The following is a 14,821-nucleotide window of genomic DNA, read 5'->3' as shown; positions in this document are numbered from 1 at the left end:
ATGTTCAATACACCGCTCTTCCACAGGACTTCCAGCTATTGGGATAGTGTTATTGAGGAAGCCTTTGAAATCAGACTATCAAGCAACCTTATTAACAGAGATGGTGGATTTTGTTTAAATGCTGCTTGGAGTCCGGCTCTGTCTCTCATCAAAAAACAGAGGGACAGAATTAGTGCTACCTTACCTGTTGATTAATAGTAACTATCGATATTTCTGATGCTGGTTATCTTTGTTTGTGTTGACACTTGTTCTGTGTATGGTGTCTTCCTTGTTTCTCCTCTGTGAACTGAGGTATTAAATTTCCTTGTACATTTCTTCTTCCTTTCATTTGTGCCTTGAGAATGGCAGGGTGCATCAAGTGTTTATCAGAGACAAGGGTCTCGTTAGGAGTGCCCCAGCAAAGTGTGCTAGAACCAGAATAAATAATACATGTACAAGACAGAGGTATGCTAATTTTCCTTTCATAAATCCTATGTCACGTAGTCCTCATGGATATCTAGTACTTCAAAAACCTTATACATTTTCCATTTGAAAGATACTAATGAACTTGTCACAAACATACATACATACATATATATATATATATATATATATATATATATATATATATATATATGTATATACACACAGAATAGCATATGATAATTCTAGAGCTATTGTAGCGAGACTCGGCGCAAGAAAGACGCTGCATGTCATGAACAGTGTTATTCTCAAAATCCCGGCAACCAAAGTTCTAATACCTTTCAACAAACAAATTATTCTTTCAACTGGGACCTCAAATGCTCAAGTTAAAATACGGGGAAAACTATTTTGAGGGCGTTTAAAGGATGGAAGAAAACTAGTTGACATAAGTGGCCTGTTAACTGTTTCGGGAAGGGATCATCCACATAGAATCATGCGCTGTACATTGTCAACCAGTGTCAAACCTGAGTTTCTCCCAGCGTATAAAATGTTCAAGTAACTTGCGGGAATGCTACTGGGTGAGGAGTTGACAACCGCTGATAACGTCGACAGGTGCACGCGCTGCCATTTTCAAGGCACAAATGCAGCAAGAAAGCGGCAAGGAGAGGAGTTTAAAACATCAGTATGCAGTAGATATCTGGAAAGATGACACGCGCACATACTGTCATCATGCAACCAAAGGTGACTGACGTCAGAAGTTATTGATAGTGAATATTAATAGTCAACAGCTGAAATAGCATTACCTCTGTACCTCTGCTTTTTGACAAGGAAGTGAGCAGTATTCTACTCAGAATTTAAGCAAATTCCATAGGGCGACTGGGATCGACTCCCGGCACAGCCATGGATTTTTCCTTTTCAATTAAATTCAGTCTCTTTATTCATCCATTAACAATATACATTGTATCGATGTAGTCAATTACAATATAATTTCTTATATTTATTTGTTACAAAAACTTGAATGATAAATACAAATATTTCATATCATTATATATAAGTGATATTACTGTTCCATATTCAGATATTCTTCAGTGATATAAAAACTATCTTTTAGTAAAAATTCCTTAAGATATACCTTTGAATTTAAGAATTTTTTTAATTTTCTTTATTGTAGTTTGGTAGAATGCTTCTTTGTGGGTGTCTCCGTGACAATCATCTGTTTCTTATTTCATGGTTATGAACGTGATTATTTAATGTTGAAAATTCTTGGTGAGTTTTCAGAAAGCAGATATGTTCATAGATGTATAAGCTAGGAAGAGTCATTATTTTAAATTCTTTAAATATTTCCCTGCATGACACTTTACAGGGAACCCATTTCATTATTCTAATAGCCCTTTTTTGAAGTTTGAAAGCTTGTTTTGCCATAACTGTATTTCCCCAGAAGGTTACACAATATCTAAGTGAACTATTCATATAAGCGTAATAGGCACACAGCAAAGATTCAGTGTTGCAACATTCCCAAAATATTCTCAGCACACAGCAGCATTTACTTAGTTTTTTACTCAAAACTTCTAGATGCTTTTCCCATCTCAAGTGCTCATCCACTCATATACCTAGAAATTTTGTGTATGGAGCTTGTACAATAACATAGTTCCCTAACTCAGCTTTTACTCTTCTTCTAGCTTTATTTTCAATATTACTGAAATTCATCAGTACTGTATTATCCTTATTTATGATCAAAGCATCTGCTTAAATCGGGCGCCAACACCTCGCGCGCGCGAACGGGGTCCGTCGCTCCCGGCCGCATTTCCCGCGCCGCGGCGCGCTTCCGCAGACTGCGACCCGTTTCTCCAGCAGAGGACTCTGGTATTCGACGCTGTCTACGATTGGTCTTCGATGACGTTATGCCCCGCTGGCGCCTGCGCTGTTCTAGAAAGCCAGCATATAAATTGGCGCGTTTCTCAGCGACGCGACAGTAGCACCTGAAGATGGCGGGCAGTTGTCTCGCTGAAATATTGTGCGGCTTCTACAATATTATCCGGCGTAAGTCCCGAGAACCTATCAAGCAGATGCAGCGCCGGGAAAGCCTCAAACAGCATAAAAAGTATCTTGTTTGCTGTTGATAAACAGGCATCTATTTCTATATCTGTTCTGTTGTTATTACTAAAAAGACTTCCTAGGTACTTGAAGAGGTCAACAGTCTTGAAATTGAATCCATCTACAGTCAGAGGTGCATCTTTTCTGGTTTTCTTACTTATGGGCAGGTATTCTGTCTTTTCTTCATTAACATGTAATCCTGTTTTCTCAGCAATTTTGTAGCAATTTTGCGTCATTCTGATTAATTCTCTTTTGGAGCTACTTATTAGTGCTACATCATCAGCATAGGCAAGTCTTGTAATGTTCACATCCTGTAGCTGGATCCCTTGTGGACTGGTTTTAGAAAATTCTGTATCGATCTTTTCTAGGACAAGGTCAAATAAAATGGGTGAAATGGCGTCCCCTTGTCTTAGTCCAGTGCACACCTTAAAGTCTTCAGTTTCTCCTACCAGTGTCTTTTTGCGACATAAAGTTTCATCTACACACATTTTAACTAAACTGATTAATTTTGATGGTATTTTTAATTCCTTCATTATATTTAGGAGTGTCTGTTGGTGTATGCTATCATAGGCCTTTTTAAAATCTACGAATAATATGTGGACATCTACATTGAATTCCCATGCCTTCTCAGTTACTTATCCTAGGGTGAATAAGTGATCTGTCAGATGGCCTGGAAAATTGTTTATATACACCAAGAACAACAAAAATGGTTCAAATGGTTCTGAGCACTATGGGACTTAACTTCTGAGGTCATCAGTCCCCTAGAACTTAGAACTACTTAAACCTAACTAGCCTAAGGACATCACACACATCAATGCCCGAGGCAGGATTCGAACCTGCGACTGTAGCGGTCACGCGGTTTCAAACTGCAACGCTTAGAACTGCACGGCCACACCGGCCGGCCAAGAACAACAGAGGGCCTGACATGGATGCCTGGGGCACTCCACAGCTAGTTTTTTTTTAATCTGAAAGATACTCTTTGCCTTCATGACATATTTGTTCCTTTTTTGTTGTCTATCAGAGAGATGAGACTTGAACCATTTGAAAGCAAGTCCCCGGACGCCATAAAATTCTAATTTCATGAGCAATAAGTCATGGCTGTATGATCAAATGCTTTAGATAAATCTAAGGATGTCCCGCAGATTAATTCGTTCTTGTTCAAGGTGTTTAGGACCATTTTCATGAATTGGAAGACTGCCCTTTCTGTGGATCTGTTCTTTCTAAACACATTTTCAGCATTAGTCAGTATTACATTTTTATTCAGGGAGTCAGCTAGCCTTTCATACATTACACTTTCAATTACTTTAGAGAAACCTGACAATAATGACACTGGCCTATAATGATTTATGTCATCTGTACTTTACTTCCTGTGAAGTGGCTTTATTATGGAGAGTTTTAGTTTTGATGGGATTACCCCTGTCCTGAATGAAGTATTAATAGGTGAGTATCTACAGTGGTAGAACTATGTTTGATTACCTTGTCTGGAATTCCGTCAGTACCACAAGACATCTTATTTTTTAATTTATTAATAGCATTTCTAACGTCACATTCTGTTACTGGGTACAGGAACATTGTCTTTTCACAAGTTGGTACTTTGATGGGAGGACTGGAATTGGCTTCACTCAGCATCATGAAGCTAACTGAGAAGTTCTTTGATCGACTAGCAGCAGCTCCAGGTCAGGAAAACTGACAATGGCTGGGAGAGTGGTGCTGACCACACACCTGTCCTCAATGCATCCAATGACGCCTGTGGCAGAAGATGACTGATTGGTCAGTACCGATGGGCCCCCTGTGACCTGTGGATGGAGTTTACTTATGTAAGATTAGGATCAGTAAAAGGTGATCTTGCTTTGCATAAGGCGTGCGCTTAGCGGTTTCCTTGCGGTTGTGACAGGCCTTGTATTGGTCAGGTGATCAGTGGTGTGGAGACAGCTGTATTGTGCATAAGTGTCACACACACTTACAAGAACCAAGCTAATCTGCTATTCTAGACCAATGCATTGGCACTGGTTGTTCTATAGGATCTAATAACATGGATACTCTGGCATACACTTCCAGCTATTAAAGAAACGATCTTGCAGATTGTGATCATATTCTCCTCTTGAGCTCCTTGAATGTATGAGTTATTGTCAGTCACACTCCGAACCAGAATGAGTTCTTGTTTAGCATTCCTAATAATCTGTCTCATGTCATCAAAGTATCCCATAAACATTTTTAGAGGTATGCATGCAGTAAATCCCTTGTACTCTTCAACTGGTCTATCCTCTGGATCGTCTATGAACCATCCTGCATTTTCTAAACTCTGCAAATCTGCTGGTGGTGCCGAGATGTATGTTTTAAGGGTTGAAGTTATGCTGACATTGCGCGTATGGTTCATCTCAGATCCATTGAGTTCGTAGCGTATCTCTTGGAACAGGAATGCTAAACCATTACGTGTCAGCTTGGATCCCGTGGTATCGCTGCCGTCAGTTTTCTTGAATGACCCCTCTAGATATATCAAACTCTTGCATGGAAACGTGAGTGCGTCTTGGTGCTGGATGACAATCCTGATTTCATCGTTCTTGTTAAATGTAGTTGAAGCGTAAGGTTTATGAGAGAAGTATTCCTGACGTATAATTCTCTCATCATACTCAACTGGACTGGTTATATTGAGTGATGACGTCATTGCACGGTTTCAGACCAACTGATTTAAGAAACTCATAGTTCTCAGGTGTTATCACTTGGCTGTTTGGTAGCGAAGTGACATGCTGTGAATTGCATGCACTTGTTTTATGCTGTATGCCCATCCTGTCTTAGATGTAATCGTACAATGATTTCCTCACCATGAAAGTCAACAAGTTGATTATTCTGGTCAACAATACACAGCTCCAAATACTCCAATGTCTGAGCTGTCACTGGAAGGTATATTGCGTTGGCAGGGGTCTCAACAATCTTATACCCCATTGCAACTGAAGGGAAGAATCCGTAAATAGTGTGAATCAGACTATCGTTGAGATAGGAGTTCGTTGCAATGTTACACTCGACACAGATTGTGCTGACTAGGAGTATGTCCACTGTCTTATCCGACTTGTAAAATTTACTTCGATCCTTCTTCAAAATCTGCCCTTTTGTGAAACCCAGCAGGCGCCTTATTGAACCTTTCTGGTTAAAGTCAATCGTTGCATTTACAGTTCTTATTTCAGATTTCAGTATATTGATGTTTGCACTTAGTTCAATACCTTTTCCAGACTGTTTCAAGACTTCGTTTAAATCATTGATATCGTATGCACCCGCTTCTATTTCCACGATATCTTGTTCACCATTAATATCCAGATGCAGTTTATTGTTAGTCTCGGTGATATTAGGGATGCTGTTGTACATCTCCAATCCAATCAATGCAATACTTCATGGACAACGCTCAAATCAATTGGCAGGAAGTAATTTGCTTGCAATACAGATGATCGTCCTTTTAAAGTCAAAGTGTACAACATTGCATCCGAACCTCAACTGATGAATGAATGAAAAAACCTCTTCCTTATATAGCGTACTTCTTCTTTGTGAACGTCAAGAGAAACATGATGCATAGATGTCCACAGAGGTGGGTATTAAAGTCCTGATAGCGTCGATAATTTTAGAGCGCATGTCTTCTGCGAGTAAAATATTGTTGTAATTCTTCTGGTGGCTGCAGATCACCAAACGAGTCGAAATACTAGACGGTATGCGCGTCTTTCATAACATATGACATCCAGTGGGTGCTGAGGCCTCCAGCAACATCTAAATTCACAATACCGCATTCACCAGTTTTCCACATAGTCTTCGGTAATGTATCCCGCGTAAACACGCCACGGATTCTTGGTATCTTGAATTTATCTCTAACAAACTTAAGAAGATCTGTATTTGTTGAGTGATCGATCTGGTAGGAGCGCTAATGGGCCTTTATTTAATTTATGAATAGACCAAGCCCTTTCCTGTACGGTTTCAAGTATAGTCCTTTTCCAGTGGCTTGCCTCTTCTAACTGTGCTTGGGAGTTTCGAGCGTTCTTGACCGTTTGAGCAATAGCTGCAGTACCACCGGCGAGGGAACCTACCGCCGAGAGCGCAGAGAGGCCCGGGATGAGAAAAGAAATAAAACCGCCGGATGTCTTGGGTATTGGTAGAACTTGAGGTGCTTTAACTAATCCTCTTCTTCTTTTTGCCGCATCTTTCTGCTTCAGTGCGTTTTTAGCCGCATACAGCGCTGTCAGGATACAGTTCTTCAAACAGCCCTTCTTGTTCTTCTTGTTCTTGTTTAGTGCGCAACGTGCAGCGTTCATAACTCATTTGAAATTCATCACTCCTAAAACCCAACTTGATTTCTCCACGCATGGTTTTATCAACTGAAAATGATGCGATGAGTTGACCTATACCAATATCCTTTCTTCTCCCTATCGCCTAAGCCTTATCAGCTAGAATCCTATCTGCAATGTAACGAATTGATAGATCTTTATTTGCAGCGTATGCTGTGTCGTGTTCCACACACGCTTCGTCGAGCAGATTAACTCCCTTATCACCTCGCTCCAAGTGTTTCTGAAGCTTTGTCCCAGGTCCACAGTAGTTACACCCAGGGATGTGTAATTCCACCGGTAGTCTGTCTAGAAAACCACCACCTCCTCTAATGTGTCTCCTACCACGCATGTTGCGCTACTGCGGTGGTTGTGGAGAATGCACTCCCATTATATAGCAAATCGCCGGCATCAGTCCATTTGTTTTGTGTAGCAGGAAAACCAAGCCATTTGACTAGTGCTATATTTCACCGACCTATTATGACTCTCTCCACAAGAAAAACATCCAGTTCTGAGCTTTTCTGCATCTCCTCGGTGTAGAAGAGGCTTGCAATTTCTTCACCTTTACTATCCTTCAATATATAAGTTCTAGGATTCGTTCGTTGCACTTTTGAAACTGTAAATATCTCAGTTGACCAGTTCGGTAGGTATCATTTCTCAAATGCCATCTTGTGTTTTGAAATACATACCAAATCACCTACATTAAATTTCTGTTACCGTGGATCCAGCATCTTAATGCGATAGCACACGGTATCCATGAGTCCATTATCGCGAACATCGCTTGATCTCATTTTTATTGTGCTATGTTTTGTTCTATTATACTGAGCAATTATTTCTGGGAGGATATCTGTCCATTTGTGTGAGCGGCGAAGGTTAAAACGCATCCACATTCGACCTTTTATTGTTTTGTTCAGGCGCTCCACGATACTGGCCTTCCGGAGAATGAATGTCGAGTAGTGACGTATTCCGTACCGCTGCATCACTGTCTTGAAATACCTATTGTAGAACTCCCTACCGTGATCGGTTTGGAGGTTGTCTGAGCATCGATTTGTTCCTGTCTGTAGCAAACGCTCAAAAATATTAGCGACATTTCGACCCATTTATGTTTTGACAGGTAATGCCCGGGATAATTTGGAGTACCACTAAAATGTATTTGACTCCATTATTCTCAGGTGAATATTCTCTCATATCTACAAGATCAGCTCGCCACAAGTCATCCAACCCTTTAATCATAACATGAATGCGAGGGTATGTTTTGCGTGCTGGCTTGTGCAGTTCTTGAACTACTATCTCCATACTTCTACGATGATACCTCTCTCTCTAAGCTCCGAGACTATCGAAACAACCTGATTCGAATGAGCTGTATTACCTGCAGCAGCTGATGCCATGAGCAGTCATAGTCGCTCTATTAATTCGTTGGGGTCGTCATAATATATATACTGAAGGATTCGGTTGTTCACTACTTTATGCACAATGTCAACACTGTCACCACTGCTGCCGTTGTTGTTTTCAGCTTCAAGTATTGGTTTTATAACGTTTCTATATTTTCTGTTGCTCAGGCTTTTTGTAATCTTGTGTACACCAGTCATGCGCAGTATTTCATGGTACGTTTCCCTATTATTAATTGAATAATTTATAGGTTTTCTGATAGGTCTTAGTAAAATAAGATTCCTTAAGCCGGATGTTCTCTCAAATCGTCTGTCACCAATTTGGATTGTGCCTTCAGTTACAGTTATAGGATGAGTACCCAACATGTACGGTCTTCCCCTGCTAATGCGGAATGTTCTATCTATCTGAGCTGGGGTGTGACGAATAATGAATTCATCAATGGCAACACCCTCATTATCGTGTGTATTTGTTTTTGCTGAGAGCTGTCGGAGAGATTCAGTAACCGGCTTAAAGGTCTCTCTTAGTTTTTGCTGTTGATCCATATGCCCTAACTTCAGCAGCCGCAATGCCTCACGAACTGCTTTTCGCGCATGAATCACTTTCTACTTCGTCAACATCTTGGAGTATACTAATCAGACATATCCGCGGCATGAGGCTTTATATGTGCGGTTATTTTCTTCCTCCTCTTACTATGATCCTGATCGCCCTTCTCAACAACAAGGAAGTCTACATCTATTTTCCCCTGAATAGCATTGACCTTTTCAATTAAGTCGCTTACTTTCTTACTGACTTGATTAACTAGCTCATTTAACGCATTCACCATTCTCAGAAGAGTCTGGTAATACGTCTCTAGTTCCCTGCGCATGCCTGCAACTTTATGCACCATAGCCTGAATTTTCGCATCCAAGAACAGGTGTATGTTATGTCTGTGTACACCCATCCTCTCAGTTTGAGGAGTAGACATAAGCGCGAATTTGTCCATAGTGTAGCGTAGACTGATGTACTAACCCCCCATTACCTTGCTATATGTGCAAAAATTCTTGAAAGTTTCGTCTGTACCTACCATCAGTCAGTTTTCTTGTTTTATCAATGACGAGAAACCCATACTGTGAATGATTCCAGCAATCTGCACATATCTTTACGAAATCATTGAACGATATGTCTGTTCCGACACGTGCTTGGTAAATGTGTTTTAAATATAGGTGTCTTGTTTGAAGGTTATAATGAGGTTTGAGTTATCCCTAACCAGCTGTTTGGAGATTCTGGAATATGTTTGACTTAGATAAAATACATTAGCACCCATATGACGACCGAAACAGAAATATTTTCGAATTTTGTCTTGGTATTCCACAGAAACATCGTCAAATATGAAGACTGTGTTTGGCTTTGCTTTTTAAGGTGGAGGGATATCACCACTTTCACTGAATTTCGTGTATGTAACACCATCTACACCACGCAATGTCTCTTGTAATAGCTGAAACTTGGGCTGAAACAGTATTTTTAAGAATACACAAACATGTTCAAATTGGGCCCCATCTACACATGTTAGCAGAGTCATGAGGACATTGATCTTCCTGCAATTGGATGGACCTACAATAATTGCTCGTATATTATCAGGAAGGAGAATTCTGTTCTTTTTGTTCTTCGAACTTGGTAATTGGCACTTTAACGCATCTGGATACATTTTCAATCTCCATTCTGGCATGCAACCCCCAGACATGATGTGCTTCTATAGCAATGTTCACACGTTTCGATCCACTGGGAGTTTAATTGTATGTGGAAGTGAAAAGCATAGATGCACTTGACACCTTCTTCTTATCTACAGTATCTGCACTCTGTGGGTGTGCTATCACAGGGACGTTCTGCTGGGATGGGTCATATGTTGGTGCCCAGTACTGGCCTCCATCTTGTTGTTGTTTAACACCGCCAGCGACAGCAGTCGATACATTGGGGGAGATCGCATGTCCTCATCACATAAATCGATGAGTGGGATGGAGAGAATCAACTCCTTGTTCTGATCCAACAAGTGGGCTGTGTGCGCTACAGGATCCCACGTGACCGCTACTGGTTCAGATGCGCTGGAGGCTGTTGGTGTAGGTCTCAACGAGATGACAGGCGAGGTTGCTACAGGTCTCGATGTGTTAGCAGAGCTAGGCATGTTGGCTCTCGACCCTGTTGAACAAAAATGAGGAATCATTAAATATGGGCCAGTAGGTGAAAACTTTGAATAATAATAATAGTAATAAGCTAACAAGAGAGAATAATATGATATGTGACACTTACTTTTCTGTTTTATCTTGTTCTACATGACTGTGCTGGAGTGCGACTGCTGTTGGCGCTTCATGGTTCTTCTTCTTCTTCTGCTGACTAACTGGACAGGAATGAGGCCCTGGAGCTGCCGAGCTTCACCTATATCTCCTACAATGACGTCACCAGATACTTCCATCCTACTGGCTGAAGTCGAACACGTGAATCAATTAAGCGTACCTATTGGTTCCCACCATATCCCCCCACCATCTTGGATTACGTCACGAAACGGACGACAGTGCCCTCTGGTGCAGGTACTGGGCACTAGGCCCTCACCATGTGGCGAATGTACTGTTTACTGTCATCCTGAATAACGGTACTTGCGTCATCACCTGACGTCATGGTAGTGCCCTCTGGTGGTGACGAAATTCACTAAGTCAGTTGGGCTCTGGACCTCGTGGTAAACACATTGCATGCTGACATCTTGGATTACGTCACAGATGAGAGCGCCCCCTGGTGGTGGTGATGTGTACTAAGGCAGTTGGGCTCTGGACCTCATGGCGAGCACATTTGCATGAAATTGACTTATAAGCAAGTCCTATTTCCCCATGAATCCCTATGAGGTCGGGCAACTGCGGTTAGTACAAGTGTCCTTTCTTTTGCTCCATTTTCTTACCTTAGCAGCGAAATCCCAAGTGACCTTTGTTTACCGCCAAAATTTAAACTTGGCACCAGTTTGTAGGAGGAAGTGGCGGTCGGGTGGCTTAGGTTAGTGGAGGTAGCCCAAGTGAGCTATCTTCGCGCGATTTTTTTTGCTTAGTAGAGATAACTGGGGTGTGATGCATTATCCTGTTGGAATTTGAACTTCCCGCCATTTTCTGGGGGAGGGGGGCGTGGCACTTTCCCACCAAAATTCAAACTTCCCCCAAATTCTGCCATATTGAAAGACGTCACAGCCGCCATCATGGATAACGTCATGCATTGCTGCCACGTCTACTCTACACCAGCTTGGATGACATCATTGCTACCATCTTGGATATATCTGGCAACAAATGCAGACTGTGCTCGTACCCTTGTTGTTCCAATACTGCTGTCTCTGGATCATGGGGTCTCGGGCTTGATTCCTGGCTGGGTTGGGGATTTTCTCTGCCCAGGGACAGGGTGTTTGTGTTGTCCTTATCATTTCATCATCGTCATCTTCATCATTTGTGACAGTGTCTAGATTGGATTGCGAAAAAATGGACTATGTAAGAACTAGGACTTTGTATGGGCGCTGATGATGTTGCAGTTGAGCGCCTCACAAACCAAACATCACCGTCATCATCATCATCATCAGAACTTGTTCACAAAAGACAAAGGTCCCGAGTTTGGGTCTCAATCTGGCGCTCAGTTTTAATCAGCCAGAAAATTTCATTCCTGCATACTCTCTGCTGCAGAATGAAAATCTCATTCTGGAAACATCCATCAAGCTGTGGCTAAGCCATATCTCTGAAACATCCTTTCTTCCAGGAATGCTAGGCTTGAAAGTTTCACAGAAGAGCTGCTGTGAAGTCTGGAAGGTAAGAGATGATGTACTGGTGGAAGTAAAGCTGTGAGGATGGTTGTGAGTCCTCTTGGGTTACTCACTTGCTAGAACTCTTGCTCATGAAAGGTAAATATCCCAAGTTCAAGTCTCAGTCCAGCACACAGTTTTAATCTTCCAGGAAGTTTCAAAGACAAAATAATGAAAAGTAGCCGAAATGAGAACAGCGGGCTCATGAAGCAGATAAAGTTAAGAAATTCTGATATGTAGGCACAAAATAACTCATGATGGACGGAGGACTTAAAAAAACAGATTAGCACTGACTAAAAGCACATTCCTTGCCAAGAGGAGTCTATTAATATCAAACATAGCTCTTAATTTGAGGAAGAAAGTTCTGAGAATGTATGTTCGGAGCTCACCATTGTATGATAGTGAAACACGGACTGTGGGAAAATCAGAAAAGAGGAGAGTCGAAGCATTTGAGATATTTTGCTGCAGACAAATGTTAAAAATTAGATGGACTGATAAGGTAAAGAACGAGGGCGTTCTCAGCAGAATCGGCGAAGAAAACGACATATGGAAAACAGTGACAAGAAGAAGGGACAAGATGATTGCACGTCTGTTAAGACTAGAGGTGGCTGTAGTAGGAGGACTGAGTTTGGATTACATCGAGAAATTATTGAGGAATGGATTGTAATTATTACTCTGAGATGAAAAGATATGCACAGGAGAAATAATCGTTGTGAGACATGTCAAACCAGTCAGAAGACCAATGACTCAAAAAAAAAGTATCTTTCCACAAGGTATCATCTGAAAAGATGTCACATCCTATGGTTTGCCTAAGATGCTTCCATAGCTGAGAAGGCGTTCTGGTTCCAATTTCTTCTTAAAAGATCTGGCTTATATGTCATTCAGGTGTCATAGAAAAACATAACAATAAAACCTCTTTTATCGTACCATACTTTTTTGATGTAGACAGAGAGGCAATAATATCACATGAGATGAGAATATTCAGCTAAATTATTCTGCACTGCTACGAACGTTTGCTTATTGTCTGTTATTTCGTAAGCTTTTAGAATAATTAATTGTTAATTCGACTACTTGATCCCAAGTTTTTGGTCGGCTGGGCTGGAATACTGGTAATTTTGCAAATGTTCCTGATCTCAGAGGCTTGTAGCTAACCATTTGTTGAAAGGGCATCAATCTGCCAGACTGAGATGACGAAACTACATGGCATACTCGCGATGTGGTAGTAGACATGGGGCACATCTCGCCCGGCTGTGCAGCTATTAGCGGTGTAGTAGTGAAATCGAAGTACATGTTACATGGCTGCAACGGTCGAATAGTATGGTGCAAGGTGAGTGGAAATGTTAGTTTCGACTTGACGTGATAGAATCTGGCACGGTTGTATCCTTCAAAAAAACTGATTGATTGTGGAAGTGTCCTACAAGTGAGATTCTGTAGGAGGTTTGATGGCCCGTGGCATCATTGAATATGTTCGTACCTACACTAACGAGATTTGCTATTGATTGCTTTGATCGAGGCTTGGTCTTTCATTATCTCTATTGCCAATCTAGTTTATAGTCTGAGCTTCCTGCCTCCTCCAACTTGCTTCATGCTGTGCTAATGAAATGGTGATGGTGTACAGTTCGATTTTGAGTCTTGGTTCTGGTTGAAAAACTCCGCTTCTTTCTGGCGATGTAAGTTTGCCATTGTGGGCAAATGTCCAGTGTTGTACATCAGACTGTCAGTCCAGAGTTGTAAAGTATGTACTGCCTCAGGATCACCATTGTAGTTACCCAATATTAGCAGAGCGAAACTAATGACGATCGAATACACTGTTTGGTATGTAATAACTACTTTATTCATGTTACTTATCTCAAGCACAATATAAGTTCACACTCTTTCAAGTTACACACCAGAAAAAACTCAAAACCTCTCTCAAGACAGTCAGTTTCTCAGTCTTTTAAACAGGGCAGTTTGTTTTTTTCATACATAGATCCTAATCAGTTCTGTTATCTTTGAATTTTAGTGTTATTCTAATTGTTGTTGCTATATGGTGATATCATGACACATTTTTTGAACAGTTCCCTAAAAGAAATTAGATGTTGCACACCATATAAAATTACATTATGTTTCTGCAAAATGAATATTTTGACAGTAGAAACATTCCCCAGAACTGTGACTTGTAGAATCACAAGACACAAAAATGATTTTCATGAAGACTTTGCCTCCTTATCTGTGGTTCAGAGTGGAGTTATGTATTGTTGTTCAAAGATATTCAACAAGTTCCCATATAGCATAAATCAAGAAACTAGGAATCTACATAACAAAAGAAAATTAACAATATTTCTCATTAGTGAATCATTTTACAAATTACTTGAATATCTACATTGACATATTTAGTAGTTGTGTTATCTTCATGGTAAGTACCAGTGTTCATTGTGAAGTTGCTTGACAAGTAGTAATGTACTATAAACATAACCCAGTGTTTGAGGATGTAGGTAATATTCTCTCTAAAAAATACGAATGAAATCTACTAAATATTAAATTACCAGTAGGAGATGAACAGCAGCTAGTTGGTATAACTGAAGACACAGCAGCATTTTTCAAAGTAGCAGCTTTCTTTGTAATTTACTTAATTTAATTTTGGTGATATAACCAGTATAATGGTAGTTAATACAGTTATAGATTAAGTATATAAGATCTGTGTGCCATTTAATGATGAATACTTCGACTCATTCCATATCCGTGAAAGTTCTCCTTCTTGATGCATCTGTGGAATATGATGAGTGAATACATGATTCTAAACTTATTTCAGGATTAATTATGGCAAAGGATAGTGTGCAGAATTTAGGTTACTGTA

The 14,821-nt window shown here is 40.6% G+C and overlaps 1 protein-coding gene across 1 annotated transcript in view; it reads left to right on the top strand.

Moving 5' to 3' along the window:
• Positions 1–14,821, top strand: part of LOC124613688 (degenerin unc-8-like) — a 214,160-nt gene that overhangs the window by 32,309 nt on the left and 167,030 nt on the right. The gene's annotated exons all lie outside the window — the stretch shown is intronic.

This window comes from Schistocerca americana, chromosome 4, assembly GCF_021461395.2.
Source record: "Schistocerca americana isolate TAMUIC-IGC-003095 chromosome 4, iqSchAmer2.1, whole genome shotgun sequence".
NCBI classification, from domain to species: Eukaryota; Metazoa; Arthropoda; class Insecta; order Orthoptera; family Acrididae; genus Schistocerca; species Schistocerca americana.
This window is presented reverse-complemented; position numbering and strand designations above follow the sequence as displayed.